The sequence below is a fragment of the Acanthaster planci genome, linkage group LG01 (assembly GCF_054643075.1).
Source record: "Acanthaster planci isolate LZ-2023a linkage group LG01, COTS_SCS, whole genome shotgun sequence".
Classification (NCBI taxonomy): domain Eukaryota; kingdom Metazoa; phylum Echinodermata; class Asteroidea; order Valvatida; family Acanthasteridae; genus Acanthaster; species Acanthaster planci.
Window position 1 is genome coordinate 24,134,867 of NC_141777.1, and position 14,502 is coordinate 24,149,368.

At 40.2% G+C, this 14,502-nt stretch overlaps 1 protein-coding gene across 1 annotated transcript in view; it reads right to left on the bottom strand.

Annotated features, from left to right (window-relative positions):
• Window positions 1-14,502, bottom strand: part of LOC147800575 (E3 ubiquitin-protein ligase SIAH1-like) — a 97,163-nt gene that overhangs the window by 54,176 nt on the left and 28,485 nt on the right. The gene's annotated exons all lie outside the window — the stretch shown is intronic.

The window sequence follows — 14,502 nt, forward strand, 5'->3', positions numbered from 1 at the left end:
TATTTTTTAAAATTCTATCAAAGCATGGTGATGTAAACAATCAAAACAAAACAATTCAAATGATTTAATTACAGAAAGTTTTTTCAGGAAAATTATCTTGACTTTTGACTGTCTTCTATTAAATCATACAGAATGAACCTACATGTACCAGTATGATTTTCCAAGTCAACGTAAGAAAATTCTTTTGAAATAGAGTTTTACTTTTGAAAGGATCGCTAAAATGTTTAGGCTGATGTTATAAATTCATTTGTCTGACGAATGATTTTGCAATTTAGAATTATGGAGAAGGTAAACATTTATTTACCTTAAAGTTTGTGTCTCTTCCTTCAACAATGCAACACTCTGAATTTGTTGAATACATAACACTTCATCGTGCAGCAAAGTGGCTAGTCAGGGTGCAGCCACACGTGCGCTAGGGATGAGTCAATTCGAGTAATTCACTGTTCAAATATTCAACCTTTATTTTGATTGAATACTCGAATATTCAGTCATACCGACCAGTAGATAGTTGATGAACAAACCATATACAAAATCAGTTGCAATTAATGCACACAGTTGTACATTTCAATCACTATTATAGCTTCTCACGTCCAGGAATAAACATGTATACAGCCACAATTTAGGCCTATAAAAATGAACACAGAAATCAACTGGAGAGGGATTTGAACCCGTGACCTGTATACAGCCACAATTCAGGCCTATAAAAATGAACACAGAAATCAACTGGAGAGGGATTTGAACCCGTGACCTGTATACAGCCATAATTTAGGCCTATAAAAATGAACACAGAAATCAACTGGAGAGGGATTTGAACCCGTGACCTGTATACAGCCACAATTTAGGCCTATAAAAATGAACACAGAAATCAACTGGAGAGGGATTTGAACCTGTGACCTCTGGAATACCGTATCGGTGCTCTACCAGCTGAGCTATCCAGCCCTACAGTGGAGGCTCTTCCCATTTGTCAATACCTTTTTGGGGGGGCACTTTTTAGCATAATTTAGCAAGATTTAAAAGACAAACAATACTTCTTGCCCTGTTTCCATTCCTTTTTACACTTTTTAATGAATCATTTACGTGTACTTGTTGAACAATTGTAAGATTCCTCTCTCTTTTTATTTGAATCTGCTTGACACAAGCCTTCACACTGTAATTTTTCACATTAAAAACAAAAGAAAAATCTCCCTTCTTTTTCATGAATTTTGCATTCGAATAATCAAATTCAGAAACTAATATTCAAATATTCAATAATCAATCGAATATTTGGCACAGCCCGAACGTGCACATGTATGCATGACCACATGTTCATGGTTCGTGCATGTTACATGTACACTGTACGTACCAGTACGTCAGTCAAAAACTGTCCACATTCTGTCAGTGTACATCATAAGCACTTTATAAATAAACAAGTCAAGTTTGGTAACTACATACCCTTGCATTATGTGAATAGAAGTTATTGCAACTGAAAAACTTCTAAAGACTGTCCATCCGGACAAAAGTTGGAAAAAGAATAAAATTTCTCTTCATTCGAAAAATGACAGCATTCTGGGTAGAAAGATTTCACAGATTGTCTGACACTGTTATTTACTTACTTTACAGTAAGATACATTATCTAAAAAACACTTCTACAGTTCCTTTTTTAAAGACTTTACAAATGGTGTACACTACTTTAAAATAAAAACCTACCTGCATATATTGCTACGATATAATTACATTACAGCAGATGTCACCTGAACTGGGCACAATGCCAGCCTCAAACTGGATCAATTCAAAGCAATAAGTAATCAATAATCAGAATAACACCTACGTGTATCAATGACCCAAACATACTGGTAAATGAAGTTTTGCATCAGTAAATCGTCAATGTTATCATTTCCATCTATACACGTACCGTTCGATCGTGGTGAGGCCTTCAGATGATCTCTGAATGAATCTTTTCAACAACGTATCTGCAATGTCCATCCCATACCAACACAGTAAAATCTCGATAACTCAAAGTCGGTTAACTCGAAACTTCGTTTTACTCGAAGAATTAATTCCCGCCAAAAAAATAGGCTTTTATGTACAAAAACATATCCATAACTTGAACTGCTCACGTTGCCGGATTCGTTTACCTCGAAGTTTTTGTGTAGCAGATCCAAAAGAAACGGCCGCCAAAATAATGCCATAAAGTGTAAACAGAACACGGGTCTAGTTATGAATCATTTCTGACATGCACACTTCGTCTTTTCACACCGGAACACTTGCAAGCGCACTACAATGATTATCGATCCAGACACGTAAACCACACCGTGACCACAAAATTCGACTTGCAAGAATTGGCCCAATTGTTACCGTGGGCCCATTGTAGCCATTGCGTCGGCAGGCCAACTGATGGCTCTTTGCAGTGGCTGCGACAATGCACTGGAGATTTTTGTGTGTGCCACACGCACCACATGCACATACAGAAGTTAAGTCTGACACCAATAGCATTTTTGTTTTTACAAAATTTTATTGAAGCACAAAAAGGTGTGCCCTCGTATGATGAAAAAAGTCGTCTGACTCATCGGGAAACCCCACCCGAGTACGCACGTGCAAGGCACTGCGTTGCGGTGCAAGGCACTGCGTTGCGGTGCAAGGCACTGCGTTGCGGTGCGCGGTATCAAAAATGGGACCACCACAATGCATCACACATGCACACCAACGTTTACAATAACCACAATGTCATTTCAAAAGTCATCGTAGGGAGATGTATGGTAACTATGCTTCAGCGTATAGGTACATGTTATGATACACATCGTAATAATGACTTAACTTCCAAAGAAATCGGGACCTGCTTTTAACTCGAATTTCGGATAACTCGAATTTTTGGTCCATTCCTCAGAAATTCGAGGTATCAAGATTTTACTGTACTTATAAATGTAAACTAAATGCAGTCTGCAAGTACATATACATGTATGTAGGTTGATGGCCAAACTGACAACTTTGCATGAGTGTGAAAATGACAAAAGGGAATTAGAAGTAGCAACAGTTTGCAGAGTAGCCTAAATTTGTTCTTGTACATATAGTCATTTTACACTCAAGATTTCATAAACATGGGTCCTACAGAGCGAGAAGAGAGGGAGTGTTTACATGGCCACAACGGTCTTTCAACAGAAACTCACCACATGTGCACATACATGTAGGTTTACGGGCATTTGCGTGGAATGCTCTAAGCAAGCCTGATCAATCTTTGTGTATGTGCGTGTACGTGCATGTGCCCCGTTGATACACTTTCCACCAGCCTGTCTCTTTCTTGCAAGTGTACATTAGTAGTCCTTGAATATATGACTTGCGAAATACATGCACAAGCAAAGACAGGTGTTCTGAGATGCATACCTTTCTCAAACATTCAGGTCGTCTTCTTGTAATTCAGGTAAACTGACAAGATTCATTTCAGTTGAGTATTCAGAAAACTTACAGAATCTGCAACCTGTGGAGTCCAGCAGGTTTACTTATAAAACTTAAGAACCCCCGTACATTGCTGACTGAAGCAGAGTTGCCACAGGGTCTGCTAACAAAAAATGAACTTTTCTAATTGTGGCAAATAGCATCAAAGCGCACGACCGAGCATAGAGAGCAGAGTGCATACAACCAGGGTTCTCTTCTCTTACAGCCGTGTCCTGTTCCTCTTTACATTCCACCTTTGATTTGATGAATTTTAAGTTGTCCAGTCTTTCGAAAAATTTTCAATTTTTCTATATTTGGACGAAATCTGCAGCAGGATACACGGTACATGTATGAAATCTTTTTTTAGTCCAAATTGTGCATGATTACATAGCAGACATCAGTTGACAGCTCTTCCTGTGAAATACACATGTACAATTATGATGTGCACATAGTTTGTTCCCGGCTTCTTATGGACAATATTCATATGCATACAGTCACTGCGACTGGGAACCACTGACTGACATGACAGTCTCTAATTCAAGGCTGTGTGATAAATGTGCTCAGCATGCAAACCACCCACATACGGTGCACGTTGCAGCAAGTACATGTATGAAATTGACTTAGATGTACATGGGGTGCACGTTCAGACAGCACTGCGCAGCACTAGGTACTGTACATAGGTGCGGCACTGCTGAAACTCTGGTCGTTTCGATGATCATAAAGACATGCAGGTGCAGGCAGTGCGTGCTGCTTTGCATGGAAGCTCGGCAGCCTCATTGTTAACCCCAACTGCCCAAAGCCTGCCATATTCCAACAGCAGGTTTTGTGAGATTTGGGCAGGTTTGGTACCATACCTGATTAACTTCTTGTTGAATTTTGTGAGACTTGGGATGAAAGGCCCAGGGAGATGGTGTTGGATTCTGTGTGAGTTGGGACACACACGGGTCATTGTGTGCAGTGTCTGGCTTGTTGTACCAATTGTTGGACTATGCTTGATTTTGTCAGGTTTGGTATTGTTCAGTGCAAGTCATCCTATACTGCATAGACCCATCCATACCATATCACTCAAACTCCAATGGGCTCATTCTGTTGGAGTTTATCAGGTTTGGTACAGTAACCTGCATGTACAAGAACATAGGCAAGTACATGAACCTGTTGGATTTTGTGAGGTTCAGTATACTTTCTAGTGCAGGAGCCGAGGGGGTTAGGGTTAAGGCTACTAAAGGACAGAGCTACATGTACACAATGTGCATGCAGTGCGCCACCATCACTGAACTCAAGAGAGAGGTGAAATAAACGCATTCCCGTTTATGTTTTCTTTCCAGTCTTTTCTCTTGAGCCAGAAGGGGGAAAAAAAAATCTGAATTTGGGGGGTCTGTTTAATAATCCGGAAATCCGAATAAAACCAGAAAAGTGGCATCTCTAATGAAAGTACACATACATGTACATGTAACACAGGTAAGATGGCCTGACTTTTTTACAAAACAAAAATCATTCTCAAAGGGTAAGATTCAAATTCAGTCACAAAATGAATTTATGAAAGCCAAAAATTATGATAATGTAAGATATGACAAGTGCTGAGTGCTATATATATGCAAGTAACTCACAGCGTGAAACAGTGTTATGGAGTGGTTTCAACCCTAACCCTCCTCAATCCTCCAAAATCCTTTGGTCGGTTTTGGAGGATTTTGAAGGATTGAAGGTGAATGCCAAAAGTGCATGGCTGATTGCGAAGGATACCATGAGTGAAGGTCGTAGGTTAGACCTTGTGTTGTTCCTGCTCAGTCATTCATAAATTCAGCCCGATATTCCTTTTGAATCAACCGCACTTCTCAAGAATGCCATTCGCACTGCCTCAACCTGACAGGAATTTAGGATTTTGAAGGATTGAGGCAGTAGGCACACCTCCAAATAACATTTTCCAGACATTTTGGAGGATTTGGGGGGATTGAGGAAGAATCCAATTTTTTTCACCCCCAAATTGGAGGATACTGGAGGATTGAGGAAGGGGCCTAGCAAAAAGGACCTAGGGGGTTACGGTTAAACTAGACAGGGCCTGATGATGAAAATGGACAGAGCCAAGATTTGGGCAATCAACATGTACACACACTAATTCTCCAATGAAAATCTACAAACACATTTATTTCAACCACTGTCGGTTAAAATACGGGCATTTCACAACAGTGTACTTCCAAGAGTTTTCAATGTGTTGGCTAATCAAAATGCGCAAAATTTGTTGACCCGTTTCCAACCACGCATTGGATTGACAGATTTCGCACACTCGGATTGGCCAACAAATTGCAAACTTTTGTAAGCGCACTTTTGTGGATCACCCATACCATCATAGTCTGATCACTCTGATGTTCATTATCTGTGGTGCATTCATTATGGATACATTTATGCAAGTATTCCCAGTGACCAAGTGTTTTGATGAACATGCCTACATGTTCATACGTGATGCACAAATAATGATGAAATTCTAATCTTTACAAGACTGTGTATAGTACACATATTTTCCAATTTCCAGTGGTATAAGTGTGAGGTGAAAAAAAGAGGAAATCAGCTGATCTAAGAAAAAGTTGCAAGCCTGCACAAAAATCAACTCTTGTAATTTCTGGCTATGATTTGAAGGCAGAGGTAGGTCATTTGACAGCTCCCATAGGAGCCCTTCAGCTTGACCATGTAGCAATTTAATGTCCTCATTGTAAACCACATTTGAATATAGAGTCCAACCTCATTAGTAAGAGGTCCTTCGGACTTTGCAGATTACCTTGTTGTAACAGGAACCTTTATTATCAGAACTGAAAATGATGGACATAGGATCAGTTCCTAAAAAATTTCCTTTTTATAAGCAGAAGGTTGTACTAACAGTGCTCTTATTAACAAGGTTTGACCGTTATTGTATGAAATTTGTACTTTATAAATGAATAAATTACTGTTACAATTTTTTTTTATTTGGACTAATTAACCTGTGATATACGTACCATATTTACAGCAATTGAGTGTTAACAGAAGATTCAACACGTACATGGAAGCACCTGCTAGCAACAACTGAACTCCACAGTTGCCATGGTTAAAACCCTAAGGGTTTGCAAATGTCCAGATCATACAATTATGCACATCCACTCATTGCCTCGCAAACAAATGCACTGCCAGCCCCAAGGGATGTTGTTGCTGGATAATAAAGCGCCCCCGTGAGTTTCCTGCACCTAATCCACGCAGCAACTCGCCAGCAAACTGGGGGGCAGGGCTAAAACGTCATCAAATACTGCTGCTAATGTAAAAAGTAATCAAATGGCAAATGTAAGCTCTGCATGTGTGTGAAAAATATGCACATGTACAAGTGATTAAACATGTAACTATAACAATTAGCCCTAACCATCCCAGATCCTCCAAAATCACCGGGCCATCTTGATAGATTGGCAAAGGTGCACACACAAGGTGATAAGGATGAACCACTGGTGACCCGCACACTTCTTGATATTTTTGATCACTTACAGCCATTGCAAATGGTGTATACCACCTTTAAACTTCATGCATGAAAGTGTGTTCTCATGTGACTTAGTCCAATTAAAATGTGGTAATGGCAAAAAAATTGATCAAGCTGGTGTTTTTGGTCTGACCACTTTTTGATCTAATTTCACACACTGAGGCCCTACCCTGTATGTCATGGTGACTAGAATGTGCTTTCTTACAAATCAACTAATCTACATGTGTAACCTGACCCTGGGTGGGCACAATGGATTAAAGTAGCTTTTAGAAGGACAAAATACTCCTACACTGTAGCGTCAAGTTAGGATTATACCCACACAGCCTCTCCCACCACAAGACACATAACTATTAATTGGTAGCTTGAATAACTCTAGCTCTAATGCTTCTGACATCGAGAAACCTGCATTTAGATTAGAGCTAAAGCCGAGTACATGCCCTTTGCTATACAATTCACTCAGTTCTCTATACAAAAATCAGTTACATCATGGCACTTTTACACTTTAAAAGATAGCAGCCGTGTACCAACTGTCCAGGAGCTGGGCACAAATTTTTTTTCCATGCTGAAGTAAAATCTTCAACTTACAGTAACTCCTATGCTCCCTGAATGTCAACCACAAAATACTAGGAGTTTTGTTGAGGTGGATATCAAATTTGGAGAAACATAAGGCTCAGCCATGATTATGAGGTCCGACATCTGAGTGAATTCTGCAGCAAATGGTATGTACTGTGCTGGGCTCCTGCCCTGAGCACAATTTTCTGATGTTTTGAGCGTTAGGTTTAAGGTGTAATTCAAGTTAGTTAACTGGAGGATGACAGCTTGGGTTACTACACTGAACTTGGGTTGCTTCAGTGTCCCTTTTATTTAAGTTCTATTACTACACCTTTTTCAATGAAGTATGTCTTTCCTTTCACACCTTGTGGGGCATCGAACTTGATAATTTATTAATAGCAAGAAGTAATCAAGCACTGTCGCACTGCTCTTTACAATTTATGATTTTCTAATGTTAAGTGGAATTATTAGTATTTGATTTGACATAACTGAGACTGTATTCAAGTATGGCACCTTGCATTCTAATGGTCTGACAGCATGAAATGGAATTTCACCCCTTTGCACTGAATTAATCCTAACTAGCCCAAACCTGCCAAACCCCAACAGCAGGTTTTGTGAGGTTTGGGCAGGTTTGGTTCCATATCTGATGAACTTCTTGTTGAATTTTGTGAGACTTAGGATGAAAGGCCCAGGGAGATGGTGTTGGATTCTGTGTGAGCTGGGACACACATGGTTTATTGTGTGCAGTGTCTGGCTTGCTGTACCAATCATTGGACTATGCTTTATTTTTTCAAGTTTGGTACTGTTCAGTGCAAGTCATCCTACAGTGCATAGACCCATCCATACCATATCACCCAAACTCTAACGGCCTCATTCTGTTGGAGTTTATCAGGTTTGGTACAGTGACCTGCATGTACAAGTACATAGATAAGTACATGCACCTAATGGATTTTGTTAGAGTTAGTATGCTTTCTACATGTAGTGCAGGAGCCTAGGGCTAAAAGGCCATAGTGTCCTCATGCTGACGACGAGAATAAAGTTGAGCCATTTGACGGTGATTGTACGACTGGAATTTCTCTAGCTTTATTTAAATGAGAGTGCTTCTTGTCACTCAGTCAAAAGTCACGAGAAGTAGGGAGTCCAGTGAAACAAAGCTTTTAAAATATGCGTGTACCATGTAAAAAGTCTTTGTAAAGAACTACTCATTAACCCTGCCGGGGCCCTTTTGGCTAAGATACACCCTCAATCCTTCAAAATCCTCCAACTGCCCCCATGAAAAATTAGATCAGTCTCAGTCCTCCAAAATCCTCAAATACTTCTTGAATATGTTCTTCGGAAGAGTGCCCACCAGCTCAATCCTTCAAAATCCTCTGGCAATTCCTCTCATTATGTGGAGGCAGTGTGAATGGTATCCTGGAGCGGTGAGGACCATTTCACATACATGTATAATGTGAGCATGAATTTATGAATGGCTGAACATAAACACGTGGTCTTACCCACAAACTTGAGACAATGCATCCTTCGCAATCAGTAACGCAATTTTGCCATGCAGCCTTAATCATCCAAAACCTTCCAAAAGCGTCCAGAGTATTTTGGAGGATTGAGGATGATCAGGGTTGAAGTAGGCCTACTTCAATTTATTGGAAACTTTCTTTTAAGGCATTATTTGAGTTGTTAAAACACAAACACTTGTAGTATTGAAATACATGTATTTTCAATTGCAACTGAATGTGATAATGTTGAAAAATTGCGAGACAAATAATACGGTGTACCTTCGCAAGACTATTTTGCATGAGTATGAGTGTATGAGTCCGTAACTTAAGTTTAGTGCACAGTATTAGCAATAAGCCTTCTAATTAAGCCTTATTGCTAATACAATGTGGGTGATTTTGCACAATGGCAGAAAGGCATTGTGGCAAGGAAAAGGGAACAATGTTTGCTCCTTTTTCCTTCCCACAATGCCTTTATACCATTGTGCAACATCACTCATGCAGGATTAGCAATAAGCAGGCCTTAAATTTCATTTTTTTTCAGGGCACTGCCATTTGACATTGGTGGACTGGCTGAAATAAAGGGCACTAATGCCAAACATGAGGGCATTAATGCCATCCCGATTTTTTTTTATATCGCATAAAAATGATTCAGGTCTAAGAAAAAGTAGGATACGCATTATACCTGAACATGTAGGTGGTAAGTGCTGAACCAGCAGCCAAGTGTTGAAAGGCTTCGGCCTGTTTTGACTGCAGCCGTTCTTTCCTCAGCATTTTGCATACCACAAACCTGGCCTGGCCAGTGATTTTGCAAACACTACATGTTAGTTAAAATACTGCCCTGACCATACAATTGTCCCGTGTACACGAAAAACGTGGAGCTCTCGATATACCAATAATGCGTACATGTTGATGAGCACTTGTTCGAGACTGACATTATTGCATGGTACATTAAAATACTTGGCTTGGGCATATGCAGTTATGTTAAGTCGCTGGATAGGCCGGCGGGTGTCGCCTGTGCTGTGCTATGCTTGCGATCGTGCAGTGTGCATGGAGTGGGCTGGGCACGCCCTGCTTTATGTGTGCATGCCATGCATTTGGGTGGTGCAGAACAGTGTTCCGGTCGAATGTGAGCAATCAAGGAACGATGTGTATGCCGCTTTCCATGCCCCTTTCCGTGTACCTCCTGAACAGGGGCAGTCGATATGCACGTGTAGGACACTACCGCCAAGAGAAAAAAAGGGCACTGCCATCTTGGCGGTAAAACATGATGATGCATCTCACAAAGCGGGATTGGAACTACGTTTCCCATGCTTCATATGGGCCCTTTGATAATATCTGGTGGCTCATCACTGAAGGTCACAGACTTTTTAACTTTCTAAATTTTTTGTGAGGTGGTCCAGGAAAATGTTATAATTTAGTGATTATGGACAACAAAATGAATCAAACATCACGGTTTTATATATTAAGGCTAAATTTGATATAAAAGAATGGTTTTGTTTAGCATTTAGCCTACGGTTACAAAAGTAATAAAGGACCTTTTTTCTCTTGACTTTCACGTTAACATAACTTTTTGGCCTACATCTCCAAATTACAAGCATCTACGGGAGTGATTTAAACAATGTAGGATTTGTTTTTTAACCCTCTTTCTAATGATACTAAAATTGTCAGTCACTTCTTGAAAGACCTGAAACTGTCAGACTAGTGCTAGGCCTACATACAACTTTGCAAGAGGGCCCTAGTCTGCTAGTTAGGATTACGCCTCGGCCTACTTAATACTTAGGTCTACCTACATGTACACTGTACTTCACTTGATCTTGAGAAGTTGATGTTAGAACACAGAGTCTGTGTGCAATGTCACCTAAATCATGGTTGTACTTCCAGTGTCACACAATCCTTTCCAACAAACACGACAAAAGCACCTTAACCCGTCATGCCCACGTCAATTCAGCCAGTCGCGTGCGTTAGATATGCACATTGCATGCAACAACCACACTTTGACCAGCGCACCACACACAAACACATGTGAGTAACCCGTGAACTATAGACTTTGTACACGAACACCAGATGGTTTAAATTGGTGGGTAAATTTGCTTGCAAAATGCACCATTTTTCCCGAAATAACATGTTTAGGAAATTCGCCCAGTTGCTCTAATGACATTCAAGAATCACACTGTAGCTCAAAATAGTTTGCTTACCAATGCTTTTAGGTACAAATCATCACTGATTTTCAGCATATCACAGATATTTCGACCACGGAAACGAAAGCTACACCAAAAGACAGCTCATTATTATGCATCGTGTAAGACGCTTCACTTTCATAATAAATATTATGTGCATCCGCCAATTAAAGTTGGCCAAATAAATTTCTTTCACAGGTATTTCGCACATTTTATTCCAATTTTCTATATCAATCAGAACAATTCAGGCAAGATACATCTGTGTGAGCAATTAAACTAATTACTGGGATAAACTTGGAAACACTGTACTTTTGAAAATATTCATACGCCCGAACCGGTGCATGTAGATTTCAGTCCATGACGTCACGGTGCCCGTATTGTCTAGTACCCAGTCGCAATTCCGTGAATTAGCAGCATGGATTTAAGAAATTTGCTCTAGAGCCAGTTTAATATTTAGGCCGCGTCCGAATTACTTTTGGCTGAGGCTTGAGATTATGCATGAATCGAGGGAAGTGGCTGCGGCGTGTGTCATTTCAAGTCGCAGCCAAGTGATTCAGACATGAATCGTGAACATGACATGACATGATTAACTTGAAAAGCTCCCGGTTTTAGTTTTACATGTACATATTGATAAAATTTGTGCAGTGCAATACATCAGAATAATCGACTGTTTTATAGCGTTAGTTTTTAATCTTTTGGTGGGGCGGAGCTAATTGCTGGTTGTGGGATAACACGTGGAGGCAAAGAGTGCGTCTCAGTACCGGTCCGCGTTCGCCGGTAGATTTGACCTGAAAAGCTCAAGCAAAGAAATCGTCTCTTTTGATTATTAATCTTTGAAACAGGATTGCCTGTGTATTCCAACCATATCATTTCATTAGTTTTTACTTCTACGTGTTTTACGAGAAATAATGAATATCAATGGCACATCCCTGAATCTCGCCCCATGGCATCGAGACTGACACTGGTGCCCTCTTCGTCATGAAGAACTCAAACAGTTTGTGTCCAGTCAAAGGTTATTTCAATGGTACCAAACTAAAGCAACTTTAGATTCGACCATAATCGCGTCGGGCAACACATAATACACATTGATATTTCTATAATTACGATGTGATAAAAATAAAGTAACAGTCACGTACAGTCATGTATAGTTATGTTCAAACTTAATTACATGTACTCAAACAATAAAGGAAAACACGCGACACAATGAAAGAAGGAACAGTGATAAAGGTACAAAAGTCGAAGTTTATGGCCAAGACGCCCTTATCAAAAACAGGCAATGAATAAAATTGAAAACGAGCAATATGCGATATAATACATAAATAAAAAAATTAAAAACAAGAAAGAATCTGAACTTGCTATAAATGAGTATGGATTTCAAAACAGAGCATGACCAGCAAAGCGAACAGCAAATGATTCCCGAGGTACAACGAAAAACTTGAACAAAGAAACAAAACCAAGAATCGCTACTGTAGAAAGTTATGTTACGTAATGAGAGATACTCTTCTTGTATGGGCAGATTTGAATTTACCCACGAGAACTGAGAACGAGATGAATCTCACGTCAGGAGTTCTCTGTAAGGGCTTTCGGGATGAGTAAAACAAAACTGCATCCTGAAATAACCGCCTACCATCAGTTCCCAGCACCACGATACGCACTGCATGGCACAGTCGCGAGCCACCGTCGGCGGCCGGGTTTTCAAATCGGAGGCACACGGCCCGACCCCAGCTCTCAACGACTAGGGGCACGTTAAGCAGGGCACCTGGCGCGGCCCGGCCTTTACCTCAAGAGGCTCAAATTCAGCACGAGAAAGACCTCTGCGAGTGGCAAGCCAAGACAAGAACTCATTAAAAAATCTCGTGGAGTTACTCTTTTCTATGTTACCAGCACACTAGTATCTAGTATCCGGTTCTTGATGTTGGTGATAATTTTGTTTATAGCTCATGACTAAAATAATGTGCGCGGAAGCGGGTGGAAATAATAATTATTTTACTTTTAAAGACCACTAAGCAGCCATGAGTCGATCGAGTCCGCAGTTGGCATGTCAGTTATTAGTGGTTGTTGGATCTACCTACCTTTACCTAGCGTAACACCCTCAATAGCCCATCGGGCACTGAAATTATGTTAAAACTGAAAATATGTTATACCTCAACGCAGTTCATTCGAGTCGGTCACTGTCCGACTTCTTGTGTAGAAAAGCTTGACCTTGATTTATTACATGACTTACATGACAACATTAACAGATCACGAAGATCCATTTACCGCCACGGGGGTGCCGGGAAGGAGGAGGGGTTATCAAAGTCTAAGTGAATGATGATTCATTTGATATAGTTCACAGCCCTGTCTTTAAAAACCTCTGGAGTTGGCGTATCGACAATTATGTAGTTTTGGTAAGCTCCAGCCTTTAGGCCTATATATATGAATAAAAGAATGTTTAGACATCCGTCCTCCCAAGGGTTAATTTAATTGTTTTGTACTGCAAGTTGTCGATCTATGTGTTTTTGTTGGTGCTGATATGGGTAATAGATGTTGGGATTCATCAAAGTCTGCTAAGTTACTTTATCGCGTCTCTGTTGTAGCGTATCCCATTCTACATGTGAGTTCGGTCACGCCGCATCTATCTCTGTATCCCATGACCACTAAGAAGGTCTCTCTATCTCTTTCAATCATTGATCCTCCACTGCACTCTGAGAATCAGTAAACTCCAGGCCAGTCCACTCTTTGATGTTGTGTAAAAAGAAATAGATCATCATGTCTCAGTTAACTAAATGTTATGAGTCATTTAACTTTTTCTTTTAAATTGGGGGTGATATTTGCAAATCGCAAGCGTCTACACGTTTTAGGCGATGCGCAGCACTTAAAATGCGCCACCTGGCGACTTGTATGATGTACAGTTATTCATAACTTTAGGCCGATAAAAATAGGCCCTATATAATCTGAATGCACATGGTCCAACTCACGATTTCCATGATGCAAAAATTTATTCCGCTGTTACAGCATTTTCTGGCCCGTGGGAGCTGTAGGGTTTGGAAAGACGAAACGAAAAAGGTGCAGGCCACCAACAGGACTGCCGGCTTGTATGAAAAGGCTTAGGCCTATGACATTTTGACCAAACGAGCCTTCCAAATGGATTACATCGGTGTGAAGGCATCAGTTTCAAAAGGCAAAGGGCATCGGTTTCAAAAGGCAAAGGGCTTCATTGCTTTCTAGGATCTCATCTTCGTTCGAAAATCACTCACCAAAATTGAAAGAAAAAATATATATGATGAGGAAATGAGCTTAAGTTTGACGCGTTTCTTAAACGCTTGAGAATTTTGTGAGCACTTTTACTTTTCTTGCAAGTAGTAGTATTTATCATTGTCTATAGCAGCTTACTAGTAATTAT